Source organism: Rhinolophus ferrumequinum, chromosome 8 (genome assembly GCF_004115265.2).
Source record: "Rhinolophus ferrumequinum isolate MPI-CBG mRhiFer1 chromosome 8, mRhiFer1_v1.p, whole genome shotgun sequence".
Classification (NCBI taxonomy): Eukaryota; Metazoa; Chordata; class Mammalia; order Chiroptera; family Rhinolophidae; genus Rhinolophus; species Rhinolophus ferrumequinum.
The window spans coordinates 31,418,908-31,442,766 of record NC_046291.1 but is presented as its reverse complement, the minus strand read 5'-3'; positions in this window follow the sequence as shown (position 1 = coordinate 31,442,766).

The window sequence follows — 23,859 nt, the reverse complement described above, 5'->3', positions numbered from 1 at the left end:
ACAAATCTCACTGGTGGGAATGAACCTCACAAATGTTAATAGTTAAGTGCTACATCTGTCTAATCCATCTCTGGGATACACTAAGCTCTCTGTTATTTTGCATATAGTAAATTGAAGAAATCCCATTATTCTAAGTCAAGTTTCAAAAAAAAAATTTCCTTAAAACAAACAAAAAACCCCACCTCCTCTCTCCAATAATGTTCCTCCCTCTAATTTCCACATTTTCAAGTGCATATGATTCAAAATTATAAAATGGAATCAGAAAAGAATATCTGACTGAGGAAATCTGAAATGGAGAAAGATTAAACCCCCAAGTCTTGTCTCTCCCATTATATGTGTTTCTCACCATTTTTAGCTCCTAAAATACCAGGTGGCTCTTAAAATTCCTCTACCAACACCCCCAAAAAAAGAAAGAGGATTTTCATAGTTTGGAAAAGACAAAAAAATACTGTAGTGAACACTTGTTTTTTCTGGCCATCAGCATTCTCCCCCTCATTTTTTTGTAATGGACTCGTTTCTTTTGAGGGAAATCACCTGGCTTTTTTCAGTACCATCTTAAAGGCCTGTCAATTAAGATGTCCCCTCTCTCCCCAGCCAATGAGGAAGTGCCTAACGCAAGCTGGGCCAATCAGATATGCTCTCCAAGCTTTGTGACTTCAGCCAGTACAGCAAGGACAGTGAGCGCTCACTCCTAGTGGTAGTGTCCTGCCAATGCTGCCCATTACCTCCTGCTGCCCAGGACTCCAGAGCTGTCCTAAAGTCGTAAACTTTTTCCAGTATGGACCTTCAGTCTTACGTTTGCTTCTTTAGCTCCTCTCTATCTTTCCGGTAACATCCTTTTTTGCTTAGTCTAGCCCAAGTTCTTTACTGTTGCTTACAATCACAGGTGTCAATTAAAAACTTTACCAACTGTTTTACCTAAGGGACAAGAAGGTGACCAATTGGGTGGATGCTTGTCAGGGTTGCCCACCAATGGGCTGCTGGCAAAGAGCTTTTACTGACAATATTAGGTCTCACTGGTCTGTTCGTTTTAGGAATACTGGCATTTTCACCTGAGCTAAACCATATGATAGAAATAAAAGGGGATGGTGTTAATAAGAGAGGGGAAGAGATTGTACCCAAGCAAGAATAGGCAGAGGGACTGACGATGAGCCCTGAGTAGTAGCGTGAGTGAAAAAGCTTCACAGTGAGGAGGGTTGCACTGAGTAGCTCTCAGATCTATCGAATCCTAGAGATTCTTTTGTGATTCTCACAAAACACAAGATCCATGGCTTGAGAAAGATTGTCTTATGGTGGAAGAAAGCACTAGGATACATGGTATCCTTTACTGAGCTCAATGGTATTGATAAATCCCTCATTGACTTTTCTACATGCCACAGGAAATGAGAATAAAGTTACAACCTCTCCATTTAGAATAACGGACAAGTTAAATGAACACAAGCACCTGCTTTACTTGTGGAAGAAGGCAAAGGTATGTCACATTAAGGTACGATGCTGAAAGTTAACAGCAGGCCTACGTAGAAAGGTAGGTACAAAGAAGGTCATGGAGCCTGTGCCTACTTCTTCCATCTCCTTCCCACTGCACCACCTCAGCCAGCACCCTCTGACCTGCTCATATGGAACTAGCTGCAATTCCTCCAGTACACCAGGCTCTCCAGTGTCTTGCACAACTATTCCTTCTACCTGGAAAGCCCTTCTGCATCTTTTCTACTTGGGAATGTCTCCTCTTGCACAGCCTCTAGTTCACGTGGCTTCTCTGTGCAAACTAGAAAAGGCACCCCATGCTCAAGACACTTCATTTGCCTTTGTTGAAAAATTGTTGAACTATATTGATTTTCTTGCAACATTCTGTCAATATTTTCAGGAAAAATCTTGTCTAAAATATACTAAACGACAGGGTCTGTTACATAAATAATGTCCCTGATGGTTGAACAGCACACCCGACACACTCATCCTTGGGGATTCGGATGACAAAATATCCAGAGAAGCTCACAACAACAAAAAGAACTCAAAGCTTACAAATCTCATCTGAGATTTCCCTGTGTGGGTCCCCACTCTGTCTCGAATGCTGGCTCCACTGTGGCACCTGTCGTGTGGTTTTGTATGTGTTTGATATGTTCCACCTCCACAATAAAGTGGAAATAATTTGAGAGGAGAGATTGTTTCTTATTCACCTCTAACCAGTGACCAGTGTTGGTGAATGGTAGACGCTCAGTAAATTTTTGTTGAAGAAATGAAGACATATTCATACGTGGTACCCAATGTAGGATCTTGCACATAAATAGCATTTATTAAGTAAAAATTGGTGATATTGGCACTATTCTACCCCACAGTTTGGATAGTGTCTGTGTGTGTGTGTGTGCATGCACGCACGGGTGTGCATGCGTGTGCATGCTTGTGTGTATGTTTTGAGATATTAATGATAAAATACTAAATCCTAAGTGAGGATATTTTCATCTTTTGCTAATGTGCCTTGCTAGTGCCTAACACAGGGTAGATGCTCAGTAAACATTTGCTAAATGAATAAATGTATGATCGTGAATGAGTCAATGAGTGAATTGGAACAAAGTGTCACCATCACTCTTCTTTATAGGCCGGAAATACTGAGACTTGTTTTCTTAATGAAGTGTGGAGCTTAGAGTAGTTGAAAAGTCTATCTGCATCATGATAAATGTTTGAGGAAATGTGTTTTTCCCTAATATAAAAGAAAACTATCTGTCCTACTAAGACATTAGCAATAGTGATACAGAGAAGGGGAAGAGCCCATAATATCAGGTGCAGAATAAAATGTTGCCCATGAAGTTAAAGCATTTTCCCCCTATTTTTTTTTTTCAGTCAGATAATGTTCCAGAAAAGACCACTTGTAAACGACTACAATGGTGAAATGTTTCATTTGGCCTTTATATTGTGATGTCAGCAAAAACACTGATTAGCAGAGGTAACTCAGAACTTTTGTTGCACTCCACTTTCACCAGGAAAGATCCAAGGCTGTAAAAGTTGTTGAACATAGGAATTTTGCTTTTTAAAAAGAATATCAATGTCCAGAAACTATTGCTAAGTCTTCCCAAATGTATACACCTTTCAAGCCAATTCTATTATAATTGACATTACCCGTGGATAAACCTCAGAACGAGAGACCTCATTTTATCCCATATATGCCTTTCGCTAGGGCTGGAAAGTAAGCTGACGAGAGGGGCTGAAGGGAACGTGCTTTCTGATGAACCCTAAGACTCCTCAGCTTTCCTTTATCAGAAGACTCAAACATTCCACTTTCTCCAGGTTTCCCTGCTTTGAATTGGTGTAGGATTAGCAGACTCTACGACAGTATATTTGTTAGTAGGGTCAGGGAGTCATTTTAGTGACAAAAAATTTTTCAAAACATTGGCAATAGGTTTGATGGGGAAGTGCATGTCTTCCTCCACTTACGGTGCACACGAAATAGTACTGAACGAATGTCTGTGCTATCTGAGGCCAGCGGACATTGCCAGGCTGTTTTATGCATTGACTATTAAAGGCATATTACCTGGGACCTATGGGATTTCCAAGGACCTAAAAACTGTCTAAACGTTGAGATTTTAAAAACCTATTTATTCAAAAATGCAAAAATGGCACACTGAAATTAATAAATGCTTAATTAAATGTCTCCAAAATATAATACTATATCAAATTCACCTAGTGTTAAATCTAGAATTCATGAAATTTTCATTGTATTTGAAAGCAATTTGTATGCTCAATTTATCATTTTTCAAGTGATCAAGAAATCACAGTCCTAAATTAAGTGTGTTATTCATAGCCAAATAATTTTAAACACAAGATTATAAGCATCAATTTTGTAAACTGTGTAAAAATTATAATACGGGATGTGGGTGCATTTCCATATATTTAATATGCTGTGCACTGAGAGAGAGACCTCCTGGGGTCTATGGCGGTGACTCAAACCACTGTGATTCTATCACTTATGGTGAAAAAGAACCCAAGACCTGGACTGATTTCCCTACCTTCTCATACTTCTCTTCCAGAGTCAGCCCACGGAGCAGGAGGCAGCAGTGCAGGCGAGAGAGCACTAGATTTGGAGTTAGGCACCCAGGCTCAAGTTCCAGGTGGGCTACATCCTTGCTTATATGATCACAGGGTCTGAGGCTCATCAAGGCTAATGGGCCCCCAATGCAAAAAGGGGCATGGTGTTGATAAAATGCAGTAATGCATTAGGTTATATTCGAAGAAATACCCAATTGTGGGGTGAAACAGGCTACCATCAGCAGTTTCAGCCTACTATATGAAAGCGTTTTGCAAAGTGTATATGATTCCAGGTGTTGATGTAAGAAACACCTTTTTTTTTTGGAGCCAAACTGATGACAACTGCCAGGAAGCAAAATCTCAACGGATTGAGAAAAAGCTTTAGAGAATGGCAATTTTGCAACTTATTTTACACATTAAAATAAAAGGAGGAGATGTAAGGAGGTTTATAAGAAATCCATTGACGGTAGATTAAGGCAGCGGGAGAAAACAAAGCGGAGGTATCCCTGGGATTGGATAAACAGGCAAAATAGAGAAACACATACGTACTTCTTTTACATTGGTGGGCACAGGATAGTTAACAATTAACATTTGCACCACATAAAGATGGCATGTGGGCAACAAGATAACAGTGAGGTTCTGTGGTCACATGCTCAGCTGCTGGAGGTTGTTCCTTGAGGGGTCTGGAAAAGATCACTCTGACCTTTCAAAGGCATGTTATCTTAGACGCAAAAAGACAATAGACAGGCTCACTTAAGGTAAAGATTGACCTTCATGGAGGAGGAAGCTACAGGCCTAGGTCGTGACTACCAGCCAGGTCTGGCTTCTAGTTAGGAATTTTTTATGTTCAGACCATCCTATGCAGTTGCTTTCGATCTCTGAGTTTGTAAGGCCCAACATGAAGACCTCCCCTGAGCTTGTCAGGTTTATCATGTGGCCCCTTTTTTGTCCACACGGAGATTAAGATTCCAAGGGAATTAGAAAGCAAGGGAAAGGAAGGGAGAGAGGAGATTCTGGAGAATGCCTAAATTTACTTGGAATAGCAGTGTGAGGGTTAAAGAAGCCAGCACTGTGGCTTTTACATTTCTTACAGCCAGAGGCAGCTCTTTGATCCCTGGTCTGGCACCCACTGTGTCAATCATTATGTCTTCCTTCCCGACATTCCCCCAAACTGTTGTTACTTAGAGGTTTCGGTAGGACCTTTATGTATCCCCAAAGCAAAAAGAGATAGTACTTTGACTTCTTATTTGTCCCACTCCCACCCTCCCTCCTTCAAAGCAAATGGAGGGAATGGTGCGGTCCAAAATGCACTCTCCCAGGAATGACCAGCCCTATAAGCTTGCATTTACTTTGTGGGGCTAAGAGATTCAGAATTTCCAATAGCCTATAAAACTATTCTCACATCCACCTCTTTTTAAAACTCCACAACTAGTCAGATGATGACCATATGTATTTTATATTTATTTTGCCTTGGACAGACTTTCTTCTTCTTTTAGGCTTGCAGCTTGTAGAAACACTGTCTTCCCAGAGAAAACACAGACCTGGGAGCTACTAGAGAGAATCCTGAATGGGGAAGAGATTCCTTCACCCATGGTGAGGAATGTGAGTCCCTTTTCTTGCTAGATTCATTTCTTCATTCATTAAAAATAATGATTAAAGGAAAAGAATTAGCAATTTTTAGATAAAAGCCCGAAGGGTATAACAGGAAGGTTTTCAATTGGCTATTTTACCAAAAGAGGAAACTTGAGGGTAAAGTTCCTCCCTGCCACACTTTCCTTCCTTACTCTAGAAGCTTCCTTCTACTTTCAGCGTTGGGGTGGGTGTGGGATTTTGGTGGAAGGGTCAGAGAACTTTCCAGAAGGTTCTAGACTTTCTCAGAATCCCATAGCTCCACACTTGCTTGGTTATGGGAAAGGAAAAAGAGAACTGAAAAAAAAAAGCAAAAGGGAAGGATAGAGGCGAATCAGTTTTGCAGTCTACTTGGTTGTGGCTCCCGGTTGCTGAGAGTCGCCTGTGAGTGGTTCCCGAGAGGCATGGACTGTGACCACCCTGCTATAGATTAATTCTTTCCTCTTATAAAGTTGAGCTTCAGTATACTTAATGAGGGAGAAATAGGATGTGATTTTTTTTCCCCTTCAGAATCACTCCAGTATGATCTGCAGAATGATTAGCATGGCTCAGCCTCAGTTGGGATATTATGGCTTAAATTATTCCTATTAGTTTCCAGCTGACCTTGGAACACAAACATTACATCTGATTTCAATGAAACTTTAGACTTTGTTGTTCTCAGTCAACTAATGAAACAGTTGAACCTTCCCATGACTCGCAGTAATTATATAAAGGGTAAGTATTATCACAAATAACACAAACCCATTTACAAAATGGCAAAGTGATATTCTGGAAGTGGTGTACAAAGACACTAAAGATGTGAACTGAGAAAAAATGTAGTGCCATCCAAAAGGTTGATGCGTTACCGCTGAAATACAACTCTACCTGGCAGCATTACTTTTGTACAGTGAGTTTTGGCACAACTGATTGGTTACAAGAAACATTATGTTAACAGGAAAAGCCACTTTAAAAGTCTGTTTGATGCTGAAAACTCTCAAGTACACTCTAAACGTTTAAACCAATACTCCAAACTGATTAAAGCATTTATGGAAAATAAAAGTGTTTTGCCAGAGGGGGAAAGATGAGGGATCTTGGTTGTTGTTGCTTGTTTGTTTGGTTTTACTGAGGTGTAGAACAGAAACCCCAAATTTGACAGATTTCCCAGTTCTAATTTAGTTTTAAAAGTTTGAGTGTATGCCACCCCAAACAATTTATCCAAACTCAATGGGTTTTCAAATCAAATATAATGACCCTTCTGCCCTAGGAAAAGAATGGTGTCCTCTTCATGGTCATATTCTTTGTACTGAATATACTGCCTGGCACATAGTAGATGCTTAATAAATGAATAATGAAAAGCAGGTGCCTAAAAAGTGGGAACTCAGCCTCAGAACTCACTATGGAGCACTCTAGCATCACCTCATATTTAAATGGATATTTCACAGACATTTTCTTTTTTTTTTTTTTTTTCCACAGACATTTTCTACATGTTGTTTTCCGGGACTAGAGTCACATCTCGGTTTCCTGTCTCCTGCTCCCCATATGCCCGTGAACTCCTCCTCTTCATCCTTATAATCACTTTCTCTGTAGACTCCCAGATCTATGATACCCGGGACTCAGGGTCCAGGCAGTGTGGGTTTGATTTCTGGCTCTGCCACTTGCAAGGGACCTTGATAAAGGACTTGCCTATTTTGTGCGTCAGTTTCTCCATATGCCAAGTGGGGTTTTGTGAGGATTGAGTGCGGTAATGTGTATTATGTGGTGATCATTCGGCAAATGTCAGCTTTTAGTGCCTTGAGTTACTTGTCACTATACTGCAATTATTTGTTTACTTATGTTCCCTTTGCTCAATTACAACTCATAGAATGTAGGACTTCTGTCTTTTTTATCTTTTTCGTATCTTTTTCTATCTTGTTAACTGTCCAGGTTTAAAAAACACAGGCTGAACCTGGTAAGTAAGCAATAAATGTTTGCTGATTTAATAAAGTAAGCCCAGCCCATTCCATGGGAGGGCGGGGTAGGCAATTTCTCTCCTTTTCTTTAGAGAAGTCTTTCCAGAGAGAGAGGATCATTTGGGTTAGAAACCTGTAAATTTCACTTCCTGTGATTGACCTTGCTGGGAAGGAATTAGAGACATCTAATCTTTACCAAGGATTCTGACATAGCTACAGTGTTTCACTTCGGCCAAGTTTTCTTTTAGGAACAAAGTGACTTGTAGTGTGATTTTGCCTTTAAGAAACGTTTTCCATTTCCTTGTTATTATTTGGAGCAAATTCACATCATTATTATTGTCTTCATTTTCTGAATGAAAGTCCCCTCCTTCCCAACTTGCACAGCCAGGGTTGGGGGAGAGGAGAGGTTTTGGGGTATACCACTTTCTTCCAAAACTACCATTGATTGGAAGAATCTGTTTTTTTCCCCAACTGTTAACCACATTTTAAAAACTTGTACAAAGTGTTTCCCAGTTTCTGTTCTGAGTGATGTCATTCCCCAAGAACCTAAGTATTCAAAGAAAAATCATAATAAAAAAATGCACTTTTAGGCCACAAAACACAGCATAAAACTGAAGCTATTTTGTTGGTTCTAGAAAAATAATTGCTTATATACTGAACACTTGGTGTTAAGCTCTAGCATTAGGTTAAAATATGTAGAAGTATTTATAGAAAAATATCAAAGAAATGCAAATAAAGCTGGTGCTTGCATAGGAAAACTATTCTGACAGTGGTAAACAAATAATAAGTTTGAGAAGCCTTGGGTGAGACAATGTTCCCGAAGTTACTCAACTATTCTATGAGGGACAGAGGAGTGTTACATCCTGGAACTAGGATTCCTCCACCACTCTCTTCTCTCTGTGCCCCTTCCAGTGACTACCTAGGGAAACAGAGTGGTCACACCACTAATTTGTATGTGGAGGTCTTGAAGGCTAGCCACCACCATGGCCATCTTTGTGCAACGAGAAAGCAAGAGATGGAGTCCCAGCACAGCCTGGCCTTTCTCTCCATCTTTGCTCTAGCAGGGGAACTTCAGTTTCTCAAGGCCCTATGCAATAGAGTCTTCTCTCAGCGGAGGGGGATCAAGGTCCTAGTTGACTTTTTCCTGGTTGATTATTTTTGTTATTTTCCTATTACGGAAATAAACCACTGAGTTGCCCTCACTAAACCAGTTTATCATTTAACCGTAGGGTAATTGCAGACAAAAGAGCTCTCTTAGGTCATTGGGTCCACTGCTTGCCAGCATGAGACCCTCCCATTTCCTACAGTGTTATTTCCAGTTCTTTGTCCACTCCAATCTTGTGTGTCCCAAGTATATCCTTCTAAGCACTGCTATACCAGTTGACAGTGTCACATGTAGAGAAGTTATTCTCGACCATCTAGATATTCTTTCTCATTGATACTTATTAAACTTGATTCCCCACGGTGAGGTATGCCTTTTGCATTTCCCCAACTTAGCATAGACAATTCCTGAGTGCCTGTTTGTATCAGCCCCTGAGGCCAGGCTCGAAAATAGGAAGCTGAGGAAGATCCAGTTCTGGAGTGACTAGGCCTCTACACAATGAGTTATTCTTATTTTTTCTTCTCTTGCCAACCTCCTGCTATCCCTGACTTATTCTCAAAACTAGCCCTAGGCCTGGCTGGGAAATAGGAGCCGACTGTGTACAGGGCATCTGTTTCCTCTGCCAGCTCCCCCTCAGGCACCCCATGCTCCACACAGGTCCCCCCCACCCTGCAGACCACCACACAAGGTAATCCCCAGCCTTCCTCCATCCCCTCCTCAAATAACTGGTAGCGACTATTTTCAGGTGATAGTACATTGCATTTTGAGGTCTCCCTCTGCGAATGAATAGAAAGATTTAGTGATCCATTAGAGAAAGGAGGCTGTTCTAAGAGTCCGAAATCATATTCCACATTTTACCCACACAGAAGGCTAACCTGAGGAGGCAGAATGTAAAACTTATTTGATTATGGTCAGAAAACCTTGTCTAAAGACCCAACTTTGTGACTAACTCCTCGGATAACCCTGAGGCTTCACTGGCTAATCTTACAAAGTGGGGCTGCTGTTCCCTGGCCGTCCTACATGAAGACATAATGTTTAAGCTCCATTGAGTGGTTCCAAGGAGATGACGCTTGTGAAAGTGCTCCATGACAGTGGCGTGCTATGCAAATGTCATTAATCCAGCGCATAGTGACATCAAGATCAAAGGACACTTTATTCTGTGTGGAACCCCACTCTGCTGTGTATCTATCAGGCGGCCCTTTGTCCTTTTCATTCCCTCACAGGGTGAGGCCCTAGGGAACCCCTATAACTTTAGAGGCAAAAGCAGGGTCTATTTGTCCCACCCCAAGTCAAAAGCTTGGGCTGTCTTGCCCCATCCATGTGCCCACTCTTGCATTTAGGCTGCCCATCTCAGCATCATGAGGTCCTAAAATGTTGGAAGTAAGACCCCTCTGTAGCAGGGATTCTGAACGTGGGCCTGTGCTTCCAGGGCTCCATGGATGGCTTCTAGGGATTTGATAAACCTCTCGAAGTGGTTTGCAAAGTTGCATGCGAGTGTTTGTTTGTTTGTTTGAGAAATTATCTATAACTTTCATCAGATTTTTGAAAGCATCCTGAACCAAAAAGGTTAAAAAATTCATTGCCCTAAGATAGTTTTTTAAAATTACTGCAATGACATGAATCAGGTTGTTTCATAGCCAGGTAGGAAAAGCATGGATAGAATTAAAGTTTTAATATAGGAGGTCTGATCAAACAATACGGTGAATGTTTAAATTTAAAAATATTTTTTACAGTAAAAGACACATTGCCATTAATCCCCCTCACTTCGAACACACTTATCCCATTGTTCTTGCCACTTTCTGGGGCAGTTCTGGAAGTCCTCTTTTGTGAGTGTCTTTAGTTGCGCTGTTGTAGCTGCCTTGATGTCCTGAATTGATTCAAAACATTTCCTTTTCATGGTGATTTTGACTTTGGGGACGAGTCAGAAGTTGCATGGTGCCAGATCTAGTGAACAATGTGGATGAGGACGCACCATACTGGTTTTTTTTGACCAGAAGTGATGTGTGACATGGAGCACTGTCATGATGGAGGATGAAACTGCCCATTTCATGTTAATGCACTGTTCATGATCCATGATTTACGACACACTTTAAAACACACCTCCTCTCAACCGTAACTCACACCCAACTGACTGCACCAGCCATGTTGAAACTTGTCAGACCCTGTTACTAAGTTTTGAAGCACCATTTCCCATATTGAAGATCCCTGCCTTTCCCTTGGATGGTACTCAGCAGGAGCATTCACCGTAGTTTTTGATCACATCTTGTTTATAATTTTCAGTTGATAAGTTGCGATTGCCACTTCATAAAAAAGATTTTCATAACCTCCATTTGGGAGGAACACCATTAAGGGGTCCAATGAGCCATTAGCAAAAGTGCTACGTGAATTCTCAAGTGCTACAAATGAGGTTTTATCAACTTTCCCTGCTCGCGACTTTTTTTACCCTTACCTTACATCCTCATTTTCCACCATTTATATTCCTTTCTATAATCATAATAAAATATTTTATGCTTGTACATAGAGTGATTAGAAAATTTGAAAATTACTATATAACACATACAATGGTTATGTATATAACTATACATAATTATAATACATGTATACAAATAGAGAACATTCTCGTTTAGAATTTTTGTACCTTTCTTTACTATTTTTCCTGTTTCTTGATTCCCATTTATTTCTATTGTCTATATTAATATTTTTAATTACTAGAATTCTCTAGTATTATATGATCCTGTATAAGGCAAGGCTTTTGTTTGATTTGCTTTTGTCCAAAACAATCCCTTAAAAGAGAGGGTGTTGTCAAATATTTGAGCCCTTACAAATTCTTTCATATCACAGGTCACTTTCTCAAATATTTTGCCAAATAACATTATAGTTTAAGCACCTGACCTACTCTTATGTAAACGGTATATGTAGCTTGATCTCCTTTTATTCAAGCATATAAAGAAGTTTTTCAGAAAGAGTTAATGAGTGATATATTTTCTAAACCCTACACGTCCTCAATTTCATCAATAGTTTAGTTGTGGAAATAGAATGCCAGTCAATCGTTTATTTATTTTTTCTTATAATTTAGAAGGCATTGCTTCGTTGTCGTCTAGCACACAGTATTAATGATGAAACTTCTGTTGTTCATCTGAATCTCATTCCTTTGTCGGTAACAAAGTAATCATGAGTTCCACCCACCAAGTGTTTCTGGTGCTTTCTCCTTCCCAGCATGTGGTAAACTTGAACTTCTTGGCACCCTTGGTCTTGAATAGGGTCATGTGACTAATTCTGGCCAATGAGTTGTGAGCAGAGGGATACGTGTTATTCCCAGGCCAATGTATTTATTCAGAGAACCTCCAAAACTCTTCCCTCTGCCGTGGCAAATAACAATGTTCCATGTAGTACAGCCATCAGCTTAGGTCCATCGGTGAAGATGGTGATGACCCAGGAGCACAGCCTCTCCATATCTGTTATATATTCTGGAGACACTTAACCTCTCCTGAAATTCTTTCTCAGCTCCTGAAACCCTCACTATGAAACTTTGGGCACAAATCACACATTTCCTTTGGAATGTAATATTCTGGCTTTAGCCTAAGGGCCAAAATTCCCACTGCCAACCACTTTATGGTGAAAGTTAAGGATTAACCTGGTGATTGGTCCACTCTACCTTTCTTAGTGACTTTGAACTTGGAGCTTTTCTGGGGCTCCCGAGGATGTCCCTTGCTTACTTCTGGTACCTTGGGCTATGGCTTCATCTTGCTCTTTCTTTGTCTATTCTGATTGCATGTTTTCTGTATTCTAGGAATTCTTCAATATTTTTGGCCATCAGTTGTTTTTTGGCATTGTTTTGCTTTTATTAAAACGACAACAACAACAACAACAACAACTCTACTGTCATTTCAAAGGGGTCTTTGCAGTGGACAGGAAGTAGATGTCCATGCTCAGTCTGCCATTTTTAACTGGAAGTTAAGTGTCCAGTTTTAAGCAAAGGTTTTTTACCCAATGGAAAGAAAACAATGATAATGATTTTAAGTTGTCTAAGTAAAAGGTATAATATATGAGAGCCTTAAAAATATGAACCCTCTCCTGGAGCCCTTAATAAACAATTGTATGAGCACTCAATAAATAATTGTACTTCAGTTTTAGAAGCACAGCTTAGAAAGACAGGGAAGAGTTAAAGAGGCCTAAAAGGATATAATAAAGATGATTTGAGGCTTGGGTAATAGGGTATTTGAGGAGAAGTAAATGGAATTAGGACTATTTATTTTAGCCAAACAAAATTTCAGATTGTCCTAATATAGTAATGCATAAAGTGCAAATGTGCAGATCAAATTTTCTGTATCTCTACTTAGGCCAAAATAACTAGAAACTGACTTTAATTACACACAAAAAGCTTTAGGTGAAAAATATAAAAGAACTTTCTGAATGCTAAGATTTTAAACATAGGCAGTGGACTACTTAGTAATGTATGGAAACTAGTTCTCCAACTGTTAAAAAAAAATGGAAAGAAGTGGTTAGTTTATAGGTCTGCCTGAAGATAGGAGCCTGCATTAGACCCTGTCCCTCAGGCACTATGGTTCTATGCGAGATGAAGTTGTGGTAAGTCTTTGGCACTATGGAAATAGATCACGGGGTCGTCAATAAGCTATGAGCAAGCATGTCTTTCATCATCCTTGAAACATGACATAATTCATGAGAAGCCTGAAACAGTAATGTGTTTTGTTGGAATAGTTTTGCCAACTATTAAAAAGCTCATATTTAACTTTTCCATTATGAACTTGAGCCTTCTTTGGAAGTGGTCTGCTTCCCATAAAGTCTTTTCAGATAATGATTTCCCAGCAACATTTGACCAGATAGCCTAACTAGTTAGCTAGTTAGTTATAAACCCTAAGTGCTCATTATTCTATTATTCTCTATTCAATTATCTCTAGTGGTACAGTTTTTTTTCCCCCTTACTCATTGTTTTGATAGAATTGCCAACATGGAAAAGCTAACTACTTTGCTAATCATAAGCTCTAAGCTGCTATTGTTCTCTATTCAATTATCTCTATTGCTATAGTTTTTTCTTCCTTATTCATTGTTTTGATACAATTGCCAACATGGAAAAGCAGAAGAAGAGAAGAATACTTTTTAATAATGACTATTTATTTTAGCTAGACAAAATTTCGGGTTGTCCTAGTAGAATAAGGTTTCAAATGCATAAAGTAGTAATGTGCGGATCAGATTTTTTGTATCTCATTTAAGGCCAAAATAAGTAGAAACTGACTTTGCAGAAAAAAAGAAGAAAGATTTAGGTAAAAACAAAAAATAATAAAATGACTTTGTGAATGTTAGGGTTTTTTGTTTTGAAAAAGAGATATCCAAGATAGGGGCAGAAACTACTTCCCCAATTCTTAAACAAAGTGGGAGGGATGGTTGAGTCATAAAATCTGTCAGTGTTTCAATGATAGAAACTTCAGTTTCTATCAGGCAGGGAGTCCTGGTTCTGTCTTCGTACCCCTGGGGATATCATGAGGGTATTGCAAATTAAGGTTAAGTCCCAGAGTTAACTCGCTGGTTTAGAGGTCCCATACTTTGCCTGGGGGGTGCAGGGTTGCACGTCTGTCTTCTTTGACTGGGTATGAAAGGGTGGAGGTGGAGTAAGTGGAATAGTATTTTTATCCAAGTGCCCACAACTTGGTAAGGGAATACTTGAATTGGGTTTATCTGGAGGCACAGAAACCAAAACGTCACTGAAGACTTTATTCATTCACTCATTCACCTATTTAATTAAGCATTAATCAAATGTTTAACATTGGGTTGTTGTTGAGAGAGAACAAAGAAATGGAGGGCATAGATCTCGATTATTATCACAAGGGCACAGTGCTTGACATAAAGATACCAGAATACCCAGTCAAAGAACACAGTTTCCTTAATGTCAGTAAAAAGTACAAGAAGTTAACCACCTTAAGATATCCAGTCACTGCCAATGAAACTAACTGTGGATCTATAAGAGTGCAGATCCTTTTGGGTTCTTTAAGAAGCTTCTTTTGCCATTTTCAGGAAGGTTTAACCTCTAGCCCCCTCCAACTGTTCTGGAGTCTCTGGCTCTAGGGCTGTGTGACTACTACCAAGTTTCCCCGAAAATAAGACCGGGTCTCGTATTAATTTTTGCTCCAAAAGACGCATCAGGGCTTATGTTCAGGGGATATTATCCTGAAAACTCATGCTAGAGCTTATTTTCTAGTTAGGTCTTATTTTCGGGGAAACACAGTAGGAACATGTAACCGATAAGCACCTTAGCCCCTTGCTAATAAAGGTCTGGTACGAGGACCAGCAGTATCTGCCTGGTCCAGGAACTTGTTAGAAATGCAGAATTTCTGGTCTTATCCTAAATCTACTGAGTCAGAACCTACTTTTTAACAAGATCCCCAAGAAATTTATTTGCACATGACAGTTTGAGAAGCATTACCCTCATGCATTGCTAAATGCTTACAGGGAAAATGAGTGCACTTAGGTTCCCCGGGGTCAATTTCCCAGCTGACCTCCACTCCCTCCCCAAGCAGGATGAGGCCATCAAGTCTGCTGGATGTTCATCTGGGCAGCCCTTGTTCCTGAAGAGCATACAACCCTGCAAGGAAATAAGACTTGCCAAAAATAACCCAGTGACAAGTTTACTGGTTAAGTAACAAACACATGATTAAGTGCTAACATGAGAAACACAGAAAACAGTACCTTAGAAGTCCAAAGAAAAAGCCTAAGCTTATCGGTGTAAGCTGACACAGGTGATAGAGTTCTTTCTGAAGAATTGGGACTCAATTCAGGCTCTAAAATAGTGTTTCCAATTTGAGCATGCATCAGAATCATCTGGAGCATTTGTTAAAATACAGTGATGGGTCCCAATCCCGGAGATTTTCCTTCAGCAAATCTACGATGGGTGCTGACAATTTGCATTTATAACATGTTCTTCCTCCCACCTCCCCCTGCAATGCTGATACTTCCAGTCCCAGAACCACATTCGGTACCTCTGCTCTAAAACAGTGCTTTTCAGACGGGGGGTGGGGAAGTACTGTTGTCCCTCCCGCCCCCCCATTAGCAATGTCTGCAGACGTTGTTATAACCGAGTATTGCAACTTGAACCAGGGGTGCTGCTAAACATCCCACAATGCACAGGACAGCCCCCACAACAAAGAATTCTCTAGCCCCAAATGTCAATAGTGGTGAGGTAGAGAAATCTTACTCTAAAGCTCAACTTTAGAAAGTTCGCTGTTCATTAGAAATATCTGGGAAGACTTGAAACATCCCCAGGCCCAGGCTCTTCCCCAGATCAATTAAATCAGAATCTCTGGGATTGGGACCTAGATGACAGTATTTTTTAAAGCTCTCCAGGTGATTCTAGTGTATAGCCAAGGTTGATGAGAACTCTTCTCAAGGATGGAAAATATGTGAACAGTTAAAAATTGTGCTGGTTAATATGGTTGCTCCCAAATTTATTCTCCACTTTTCTCTATCTTATTCAGGTCTCCAGGAGGCTGTCCAGACACCATATTTTCCAGGCCGCCTTGCCCTCTGGCTCCTTGGTAGATTCAGCCAATAAGAGGTACGACCTGGACATTAGAGGCAGGAAGAGAAAGATGATATGCTATTTATTTTCCCCACCCCCTCTGTATGATGCCACAATTCTAACAGTTCTCTTCCTCTATGGCTATAGCTCTTAGAGGAAGCATGGCTGCTTTTCCACGGCTTTAGCTGTCAACCAGGTTTTGGTTGCCCCTTATCCTCCCTTGTCCCTTCAGGCCATAGAGAAGTGTTGCCTACTCGATGGAAAAGAATCATCAAGTTGGAGTTATTTTTGTGTCTTGCTTGTTTTACTTAATACTGTGTTTGTGAGATTTATGTTGTATGCATCAGTGGTTTCTTCATTCTCTTTGATATTAGTAATGCATTGTATAAATATTTCACAATGTATTTACTTATTCTTATATTTATGGACATTTGGGTTTTCAGGTTTTCACTATTATGAATAACGCAATATGAACATTCTTACTGTGCCTTTTGGTGTATACATATGCATTTCTTGAAAGTATATATTTAGGAATGAAATTGCTATATTGATATGAAATTTTTCAGCTTTAGCAGACACTGCCAAACAATTTCCCAAAGTGATTGTATCAGTTTATATTGCTACCACCAGTGGATGAAACTTTTAGTTGTTACACATCTTCACTAATGCTTCAACACATCACAGCAAGTCAAATTAATCATTCTGGTAGGTTCACAGTGATTTCTCATTGCAATTTGAGTTTGCATTTCCCTGATAACTAATGTGGTTAACTACCTTTACATATTGTCCACTTGGGTATCTTCTTTTGTGTAATGCCTGTGGAAGTTCATGCCCTTTTTTCTTAGGTTCATAACTCTTTTTCCAATTGATTCATAATTTTTATATTCTGCATTCAAGTCCTTTGTTATTCATATATATATATATACATATGAAGGTACATATGTATGTATATATACATATGAATATATATATATATATATATATATATATATATATATATATATAAATATTTCCCCACTCTGTGGCTTGTCTCACCTTTTCATGATATCTTTTGACAAAAGGCATTCTTAATTTTAATGTAGTTCAATCTAGGAATTTCTTTTCCTTCATGGTTATTGCTTTTTTGTGTCCTATTTCAAAAATCTTTACCCCAAATCTGTGAAGATATCCTTTATTCTCCTACATTGCCTTCTAGAAGATTTATTGTTTTACTTTCATATTTAAATGAAAATCAAAATGTTCAATTTTGTGATTATTGTGGGATAGATGTCAAGTTTCATTTCCTTCCACATGAATAAACAGATGATCTATGATTATTTATTAAAAAGACAATCCTTTCCCTATTGTTCTGTAGCGCTACTTTTGTTATAGATCTGGTATCCAAATATGACTGGTTTGAGTATTATGGTAGATGGTAGTTCTGGCCTCATAGATGAGTTGTGTAGAATTAGAATTAGTTATTTTTTAAATGTTTGGTAGAATTCACCAGTAAAGCCATCTGGACCTGAAGTTGGTTTTCTCCCATTTAGGAAGATTTTAAACTACACATTTGATTTCTTTAATAAATATAGGACTATTCAGGTTATGTCTTTCTTTTTGATTGAGCTCTGGTAGTTTGTATCTTTTAAGGAATTTGCCTATTTCATATAACTTACATTTATTGGCAACTCTTAGGTTTATTAATCTTTTCTATTGATTTCCTGTTGTCTATTTATTTTTGTTTTAATCTTTATTATTTCCTTCTGCTAACTTTGGACTTAGTTTGTTCTTCTTTTTCTAATTCCTTGAGGTGTAAAGTTAGGTGTTTTGAGATCTTCCTTTTTTTTTTTCCCGATGTATGTATTCATCATTATAAACTTCCCTTAGAACTTCTGTTGCATCCTGTAAGTTTTGGAATGTTGTGTTTCCATTTTCATTTGTCTCAAGATATTTTTTTAGTTCTCTTTTGATTTTTTTTTTTTTTGATCCATTGGTTGTTCAGGTCAGTGTTGTTTAATTTCCATGTTTTTGTGAATTTTCCAGCTCTTCTACTGTTACTGTTTTTAGTTTCATACCATTATGGTTGGAAAGGGTACTTGATATGATTTCTATCTTCCTGAATTTGTGAAGACTTGTTTTATGGCCTAACATATGACCCATACTAGAAAATATTCCACGTGCACTTGAGGAAAATGTGTATTCAGCTGCTGTTGGATGGAATGTTCTGTATTTCTCTGTTAGATTCATTTGGTCTACAGTGTTGTTCAAATCCACTGTTTCCTTATTGATTCTCATTTCGGATGATCTATCCATTGTTGAGACTGGGGTTTTAAAGTCTCCAAAATGTATTTACTTTATATATTTAGGTGCTCTGATGTTGGATGTATAAATACTTACAAATGTTATATCTTCTTGATGGATTGACCTCTTTATTATTATATAATAACCTTCTTTGTCTCCTTGACCATTTTTAGCTTAAAGACTATTTTGTTTGATATAAATATAGTTACCCTTTCTTTTGTCTACCATTTGTTTAAAGTATCTTTTTTCATTCCTTTACTCTCAGTCTATGTGTGTCCTTAAAATTAAAGTGAGTCTCTTGTAAGCAGCATATTTTTGGATCTTGATTTTTTCACCCATTCGGCCAATGTATGTATTTGATTGGAGAATTTAATCCATGTACATCTAAAGTAATTATTGATAGGTAAGGACTTACTGTGGCTATTTTGTTAATTGTTTTCAGACTGTTTTGGAGATCCTTTGTTTCCTACTTCCTCTCTTGTTTTCTTCCTTTGTGATTTAATGACTTTTGCGGTGGCATGCTTTGATTCCTTTATCATAATATTTTGTGTATTTATTATGGATATTTCCTTTTTGGTTACTATGAGATTTACATAAAATATCTTGTATTTATAATATCCTATTTTAAGCTGATAACAACTAGCCCCCTGATAACAACTATTTTGCTTTCTGTCCCTATAAATTTGACGACTATAGGCACCTCAAAGAAATAGAATCACACTATATTTGTCCTTTTGTGTCTGGTTTATTTCTCCTAGCATAATGTCTTCCAGATTCATTCATATTGTTGTATGTATTAGAATTTCACTCCTTTTAAAGGCTGAATAGTATTCCATTTTATGTATATATTGTATTTTGTTTATCCATTCATCTGTCCCTAGACATTTGGGTTGCTTCCATCTTTTGGCTATTGTGAACAATGCTACTATACACATTGGTGTAAAAATATCTGTTTAAGTTCCTGCTTTCAGTTCTTTTGTGTATATAACTAAAAGTGTAATTGCTGGACAATATGGTAATCCATATGGTAATCATATGGTAAATCCTTAATTTTTTGAGGAATCAACATACTATTTTCCACAGAAGATGAAACATTTTATATTCCTATAAGCAATGCACTACGGTTCCAATTTTTCCACATCCTACCCAACACTTGTCGGTTTTTGTTTTGTTTGTTTATTATAATAGCCATACTAATGGGTGTGAAGTGATATTTCACTTTGGTTTTGATTTGCATTTCCCTAACAATTAGGGATGTTGAGCATCTTTTCACATGCTAATTGGCCATTTATATTTCTTCTTTGCCTATTTTTAAATTGAGGGGTTTGTTGTTGTTGTTGTTGTTGTTGTTTTTGAGGGGAAATATTTTAAATAAGATAAACTGACACAGTATTACCAGGATGTAATATTTCCTGATATAATATTGCCAAAAATTTTTTAAAAAAATAATCACCAATGCATATTTCTCAAGGACTTTTATCTAGAATATGTAAAAAACTCCTACAACTCACAAAGAAGACAAACAACTCACTTTGAAAGGGTACAAGATTTAACACACTTCACAAAAGAATATATACAAATGGCCAATAAGCACATAAAAAGATGCTTAACATCACTAGTCATCAGGGATATGCAAATTTAAATCACAAAGTAAGATACCATTACACACCCACTGGATTGGCTAATATTCAAAAGAATAATAATACTAAATGTTAGTGAGGACACGGAGCAACTAGAACTCACATACACTTTTAGTGGGAGTATAAAACCAATTTGGAAAAAAAATTTGGCAGTTTCTTAAAAAGTATTAGGTTGTTGCAAAAGTAATTGTGGTTTTTGCAATTATTTTTTAACCTTTTAAACCGCAATTACTTTTGCACCAACCTAATAGAATATACATTTATGATAGAACCCATCAATTTCACTCCTAGGTAGTTATTCATGAGAAATGAAACATACGCCCACACAAAGACCTGTACATAAAAGTTTATAGCAGCTTTATTCATAATAGCCAAAAAGTGGAGACAATCTAAATGTATATGGACAAAGAAACTGTGATATAGTCATAAAGCAGAATACTACTCAGCAATAAAAAGGAACAAACTACTGATACATGCAACATGGATGAATCTCAAAACTATGCTGTGTGAAAGAAGTCAGACACAAAAGAGTGCATACTATGTAATTGAATTTATATCAAATTCTAGGACATGCAAAACTATTGTGATATAAAGTAAATCAGGGATTGCCAGGGCCTTTAAGGCAAGGAATGGACATCAACGGGAAGAAAGGAAATTTTGGGTGATATGAATATTGTCTATCTTGACTGTGGTGATTGATGGTGACTCCACAGATGTATATATTTATCAAAACTCATCTAAATGTGTGTTTAAAATATGTGCATTTTACTGTATGTGACACCTTCATAAATTAGATTTTTTAAAAAGTAAGTTCTTTTAGTAACTAAGAAACTGTGATGATAATCTAAGTTTCTAAACCACCATGATATACTTCAGTCTGACTTAAGTATGACAAATTCACACCTTACATTGGAGAAGGTATTTAAGTACCTAGCTTCCTGTATTCATAAATTGAAATAATTTCTCATAATACCATTAGTAAAGTAATTATCTTTGCCCCTTCTCTTTCAGACTTTCTGGATATGCTAATACATTTCAAACAAAGAGACTAAAGAATAGAATAATGTATATATTTAAAACGTTTGCGTTACCAGAGAGCAAAATTAATCTTATGACATTATTTATTATATCCTTTAAGTAAATGAAATAAAGCACTTCAAAATTACTTCCTTTATATTTTAAATATACTCTATTATGTTAATGCCCCTTTAAACATAAAACCAAGTACATGGGAAGTTCCAAAGGTGTCAGCTAGGTCTTCACTTTTGTGTCTGCTACTGAGTTTTTATACAAAAATCTCTACAACATTTTAAATTTTAGATCTCATGAAATTGTACAGATTCTGTTTGCAGTTTTGTGTGGGCAAAACAGATGAGCCTAATGAGGAAGATTTCTCTTTAAATCATAAACAATTCCCTGAAAATTAATTATTAAAAATAACATTTTGATACTATAGAAGAGAAAGGATAAATCAACAATAAAAAACATACTCTTGCGTTCTAAAGATTATCCTCAAAAGATAAGATAGTGTTACCATCATGTGAAAATAAATCTTATCAGTGCCTTGGACGTAGCCTTAGCAGAATGTTGTATCTGATAGAATCATCTCCTAGGCTTTGAGATTTTTGACACCAAGAAAATGTTCCTGTTTCCTTGTATTTTCATGACAAAATAGCATTCTTGCTGAAAGGATTAGATTACAAAAAAGAGGGAGAAGCAGTGATAGGGGAGAAAAATCTCAGGCAGAATGTCAGGTTCCAGGATATGTCCTAGTGATTGGAATCTGACCATATTTACCTGTAGAGATGTGGTTTCCATGGCTGTCTTGCAAATAGCTGTTAAAGGACTTACGCAAATAGCTCTGAGTCGTTTTACTTGGATCAATTCAACTCTTAGAACTAGAAAGTGCTGCTAATTTGATCAGAAGTCTGTGATTTTTAAGATTTTTGAGAAAATAATTTTTCTCTTCTTCAACTTGTACAATGGGATCCATTGAGAAACCAAATTCTTCTATTCATCCAGAAGAATGTTATCTCTAAGTCTTTGATTATCTGGTTGTGAATTATATATAATCATGAAACTCAGGGCTTGTCTTGTCTCAAAGCTCTTCCACAGCAATAACATGATTTACTGGGAAGTTGTTTACCATATTCCACATCTTCAAAGACCAGATTCCCTTTATTTCTCTACCACAAAGTGCTCCTTAGAATTTTTCATTACAGCAATCTGAATTAACGCCAGTTGTTACTCTAGGAAAGATCAAACTGAAACCTCTACAGAAGTCCAAGACAGGAATCTTACAGGGATTGAAAGATACTGTGATGTGCTCTTCAGTGACTGATGGATTATGTTGTCTATTAAAAAAAATAATGGTAGCAAAATTGAACAAGCCCCCAGGGCATGGAACAAACTGCAAAAATAAATACAAGGACAGCAACTAACAAATTTTAAAATACATAATCAATAAGGATGGATGGATATGGAAGGATTTTGAGATAAAACTGCATTTTCAACTATTTAAAAAATCTTTCCCATTTGGCAGAATCCCAAATGGGCTTTGCCAAGCACTTTTTCTTCTTATATTTTAAGTATGTATGTATTTCAAGGAAAATTTAATCCATATGTTCCTCTCTCATTTACACAATTTATCAAAATGTTGCTTTGAATGAGCCATTTAATGTCTAAGAAAACTGAAGAGCACTTCTTTTTTCCCACCAATGCAGGTTTTGGCTTTTTTTTTCCCTTCCTGAATTAAATGTGTGTTTGATACTACATAAAAAGCTAATTGAAAATATTCAATTCTGTTTTAATATTCAGAATCAAACAGAGTCTGATAAAATTCAAAATAGCAGAAAAGCATACGTTCCCCTACAGTACTTAATTTCAAGTTTTGAAAGCCTTCTTTCATTCACATGGTTTCTATAAATCAAAGCATGTTAGAATTAAAAGATACCTTAGAAATGACAATTTTTTTCTCTCACTTTAAAAACTAGGAAACTGAGTCCTAGTGAAGTTGAAGAATCTCCCAAAATCACAGAATTAATTTGTGGCAGAACCAAGGCATGTGTCTTCCCATTAGAATGGCTTCTTTGTGTTTTTTTATTTTAATTAGGATTTTATCTAAAACATATAAGAATGTTGACATAATACTGGATCATAAAAAAACAGAAGAACTCATTTCTGCACGAAATGTGCCTGCCTGCTTCCAACAGACCAACACCTGCACAACGATTGGCAGGGAATCAAAAGTTCAACATCTGGAGTTGCCCCTGAAAATTTCAATGGCCCAAATCACCATGTGATCCTAATTGTACCTATCCTTTATTAGCCCCACAAGGGTAAGTGATAGACCTATTAAAAAAAAAAAATTAAGTCCAGGTACTCTCAACTCTTTCCAGAAGATGCTACAGCAAAACAAGCTGATTGAGCTTTAACTGATAAGGATATTTCTCCCTCCTCTCCTTCTCCTCTTTTTTCTTCTTCTTCCCCCAAAGGAGATGGATCATTCTGGGCATACGATGCAGTCTGGAGGGTCTCAGTGAAGACATCAACCCATGGGGTAGGATCAAGGTCCTTCTTTGGTTTGACCTTTATTACCAGTGTCTTCAGGCAAGGAGAAACGCACAGATGAGTGAAACACAGCTATCCCCAGGGAAATCAAAAAAAGAATGGAAGACCATTGGGGCTTCCATTTGTCATGTTAGGAGGCAGTCATCAACTACGGACCACAAA